Here is a 5,000-nt window from a genome sequence, read left to right on the forward strand (position 1 = left end):
TACAACACGATTGTATACAAATACACTAAACACAGCCGTAGAAGGAAAGATGGGAAAGTTATAGCAAGTCGGCTTAATACCCCCCTCAAAGACAAGTGCCAAACACACGAATTAATTTCGACACAGACCCCGCTTCAAATACCAGCCATACCAGCCAAACACATCCATATTCATACCCTTATGTCCTTGCCGACTCCCTACCCCTACCCCTGACCCTTTCCCCCACCGCGATCCATCCGTCCATCCCCAGCCTTACGACCTTTCCACGCCCCTCTCTCCCCCTATCCGTACCCCTACCCCAACACCCCCACCAACGCATCCCCTTCCCCCCATTCCTATCCCCATAAAAGTGCAAAATCACCTTGTCTCTCCTATACAAATCCGCGACCTCGCTTGCCTAGCTAATAGGACCATCTCTCATGATCGTTACCCCCGCACGTCGCTGAACTGCTTGCCTTTTATGGCCGCGAATTGGGGATCTTCAGCCGTGCCCTGGGCCGCTTGCCTCCCGCGCCGACTTTCTCTCCTGCGGGAGATTTACCATGCACTATTAGCATTTACATACTGGTGGAATACACGCACGCGTATATAACGTGCGTGTGTGTGTGTGTGTGTGTGTGTGTGTGTATATATAAATATATATATATATATAAATATATATATATATATTACACACATATACATACATACATATATATACTTATATACATATATACGTTCACACACATATATGAATAATATATATATACATATATATATGTACATATATATATACATATATATATATATATATATATATATATATGTGTGTGTGTGTGTGTGTGTGTGTGTGTGTGTGTGTGTGTGTGTGTGTGTTATACACACACATACAAATATAAATATATATATATATACACACATACATATATAAATATATATACACCCATATGTATATATATATATGTATATATACATACATACATATATATGTGTGTGTGTGTGTGTGTGTGTGTGTGTGTATGTGTGTGTATGTGTGTGTATGCATGTCTTAACAAGGCAATATGTACATGACATCTAGATTTTGGAAATGTCATGTAAGACAAACTACAATTTGCAACTTTTCTATTCCCCCGGAAACAAATGATCGGGTCAAAGAGAACTCTTTTTTTCTTCTTCTTAAATCGAAATCATTCCTCACTGTTATCATAAGAAACCAATTTACTTTTGCCTCCAAGACTGCATTCTATATCTGTGCCCGCAATCTCAAAGTTCAACGACATTTTCTCGTCAGCAACAAAAACATTTATTCAGTGAACCTTAGGAGAAGTAACGTTTGAATCTTTTGGGGGGGGCAGTATTGTTAATGTATTAATGCTGTATGTGTGTTTATGTGTATTTGTCGGTTTGTTGCATTATTAGATTTGCCAATATATCTATTTAAATATATATTTATTTATTCCCTCCTTAATGAAGTACAGTTTCCTATTACACACACACAGTATATATATGTATATATATATATATATATATATATATATATATATATATATATACATATACACACACACTATTCATTATTCTGCTTTCATGTATCACATTTCCGTTTACAATTATGAATTTACCTTCTTATCGATATTTTTTTATAATTTCCCCCATACACAGTTGATATGTGATTAACAAATGATATTTCACAAATCACTATTGCCAAAACAGAAAAAAAAATGCATCGCAATGTTGCCACGTAAAAGAAACAGCCTGGTTTGCCTCCCGACTCACGCGTTTTATTAAGTATCGATTGCATTGACTCAGAAGGTCAGCAGATCGAGTGACACAAACGTGAGTGAGTTCTTATGGTAAAAACCTGAAGGCAGGAAAACTTAGAGGTCTAAAAATCACCGGTTCACTCGCCACTTATCACTTCCGGCATCCGCTCTGTGGGTCCGCAGTCCTCACCATATATCCAAAAATATCTCATGACACTAAATGTATGTCATTATGTCTTCTCTTATTTAGACCGACAAATATCAATACGATGACATTATATATATATTTATATATATATTATAGGTAATATATATATTATATATAATATATAAATTATATATATATTATATATATAATATGTATTGTATAATATATATGTATATATATATATATATATATATATATGTGTGTGTGTGTGTGTGTGTGTGTGTGTAGGTGGCTGTCTGACTTCCCTTATTCGCACTATCGAATTCAGTATATGGTGACAATGCCAAACTGATATAGTATGGTCATATCGATATCACTACAAATTTCTCACAGTTATATCAGTCAAACCATACAATCATAGTGCCAAACCTGTGACACTTTCCCCTCTGTTTCCCTCTTCGTGTATGCAAGTTACGTACTCTCACTTATCATTCCATACACCTCACTATCGCATCAATCCTCACCATACCCTGACAGTGCCAAGCCGATGGCACTACCCCCTCTCCCATCTTTCTATACCTCCATTACCCCCCCCCCTCCTTATTTTCCCTTCCTTCGGTATAAGTTATGTTACCCCCCCTCCCTCCCTTCCAATCCCCCATACTGAGATGTCATGTGACCTGCTCGTGGGGAACGTGCCGGCAGGTCATTCAAAAGGTCAGGTCAAGTTTATGAATAACAGAGGGAGACCTTGTTTTCTGTTATGGTTGGGAGTGAGAGATGGAAAGGAAATTAGCAGATCCATTTACTTGTTGGTTTTTCTGTGGGATTCAGAGGTACCTGTTTGTTTTCGACGAATTATTAAGAAATCGATACATTTGAGATGGAATTACCTTGCGATCACTTCTGAAAACACAAGAAGAGAAAAAACAGGTGGAACTTTATACATCATATACTGAAACGCATGAAAATATTTGTTTTAAATACCTATGAAATATAAGGCGTCATTTCATATATACCTATTTTCAGAATTTGCGGGTTCATAGAGTACAAAATGATACATCAGGCAGCCTCATTTTATAGACCGTTATATTACTTGACATTTGAGAAAGTTCACCTGCTTTATCCTGCATATCAAATCTCATATTCTGACTTGTAAATGGGATAAACTTGACACCATAATACGGCCCCACACATCACTGCCTACAAACAAAAGGCAAAAGAAAAAAGAAAAAAAGAAAAAAAAAATACAACAACTTTCACCTGCCTCCTGTTGGTAAGATTGTATATTTCACAGCTTTTATAAACCGAATCATAACCAATAATGAGAGTCCAATCAAGACAGTTGAGTGACCTACATAATCCCCCTGAGCTCAGAGGGAAACAAGGGAAAAATCCTGAGAATTTCCGCAAATGAACGAACTTCTGTGAATTTTGTGTCTGAGTTCAACCCAATAACATGTCATTTACGAGCTGTGATCAATAAACGACGTGAATACAACGGGGAAAATTGATACTCAAAACCTCCAATCACAAAAGTACATAATTATATGTGTTTTGTTGAGTTTGGAAGTTACGATAGACCAGTAGATCCCCATCATTATTCTGAACACATAAAGTCTAATTGGCAACTATTTTCTGAAAAAAATAAGGATATATCAAGAAACTGTTTGTTTTATGCCTTACTAATCTGCCTTCCTGAATTAGAATATAATATAACCATTACTTATTGTTACGTTGTTGATAAAGAACCCCAAGAAATTAGCGAAAGGTAATTAGGAAATGGAAATAAGCCTATCTGGCAACTGCGGTCGTGGGGGGGGGATGGGGGAGCAAGAACAGTCTTCCTCAGTCTCACTCAGGACAGTGCACAGGGAAGACACGTCGGCCGGGAAGGATTTACGTGTGTGATTGTGGTAAGTATTTCTCATGCAACCGGTGTATCTCCCTCGCGGAAGTGTCTCTGTGGAGTCGCCCTTCCCCTCCAGCGCCGCCAGGAAGCCGTGCGAGGGCGGAGCGGGCGAAATAGAAGCGTGTGTGTACCAACCCGGTCGCCGCCATATGTAGAGTCGTTCCTCCTCCTCCTCCTCCTCCTCTTTCCATCCTTCCTCCTCCTCCTCTTTCCATCCCTCCCCCTCCTCCCCCTCTTCTTCCTCCTTTCCATCCCTCCCTCGCCTCCTCCTCTTCCTCTTTCCATCCTTCCTCCTCTTTCCACATTTCATCCTCCTCCTTCTTCCTCCTCATCCTCTTTCCATCCTACCTCCTCCTCCTGTCCATCCTTCCTCCTCGTCCGGGGGTGTTTCGAGGCCGAATTTTTACCGTGTGGCTGTTCCCCCCTTTTATTCTCCTCTCTCTCTCTTCCTCTTCTTTTCCATGCCCGTTTTTACTTCCTTCGTCACGGTCCCTTTTAATTCACCCGTGCGTTATAATTCTGTTTTTATTTGTGTGTCTGGGGGGTGGGGTGGGGGATGTCGTTATGCTTTTCTTCCTGTTTTGGGTTTATTTTGTTTTCTTTGTTCGTGTATTGTGTGTATCTCCTCTTCCCTCTTTCCCTCTCTCGCGGTTATTGTCCATTTCCTAGTTCCTCTGAATTTGCCCTTATTTTTTCCCCTTTTCCCTCTATTTCTTTCTCTCTATTTCTTTCTCCCCCTCTCCTCCTTTCTCTCTATTTCTTCCTCTCCCTCTTTCTCTCTTTCTTCCTCTCCCTCTTTCTCTCTTTCTTCCTCTCCCTCTCCCCTTTCCCCACCTTTCTCTCTTCCCCCTATTTCCTATTTCGAGACGTCTTTCGGCCGCAATTTATTTATAATTTCGACCACCAGTTCGTTAGTGACCTGGGAAAGGAGGAGGTCGGTGGGGGGGGGCAAAGGGGGGAGGGGTTATCACCACACGTGACCCGAGTTCGTCTTAGAATTGGGGGTGGAGGGGGGGAGGGAGAAAGACTGGGGGGGGGGGGGGGCGAAGGAGGAGAAAACCTTAAACTGTTGGGGAAGGAGTGGGGGGGGGGGGAGAGGGAAGAGAAGAGGAGACGAGAATGAGAAGGAAGGGGGAGTGGGAGGGGTGGGGTGGGGGGGGGGTGAAAATGAGATAGACAAAATGGGGATTTGGGAAGG

General features: G+C 41.0%; 1 protein-coding gene across 1 annotated transcript in view; it reads left to right on the forward strand.

The window, feature by feature from the left end:
* The first annotated feature begins 3,746 nt into the window (after nt 1–3,746).
* LOC125033964 (dystroglycan 1-like) overlaps nt 3,747–5,000 on the forward strand; it is a 78,309-nt gene continuing 77,055 nt past the window's right edge. Inside the window, exon 1 of the mRNA XM_047625566.1 lies at nt 3,747–3,806. The gene's annotated coding sequence lies outside the window, so the exon portion shown is untranslated. The remainder of the gene's footprint in view (nt 3,807–5,000) is intronic.

Source organism: Penaeus chinensis, chromosome 17, assembly GCF_019202785.1.
Source record: "Penaeus chinensis breed Huanghai No. 1 chromosome 17, ASM1920278v2, whole genome shotgun sequence".
Lineage (NCBI taxonomy): Eukaryota > Metazoa > Arthropoda > Malacostraca > Decapoda > Penaeidae > Penaeus > Penaeus chinensis.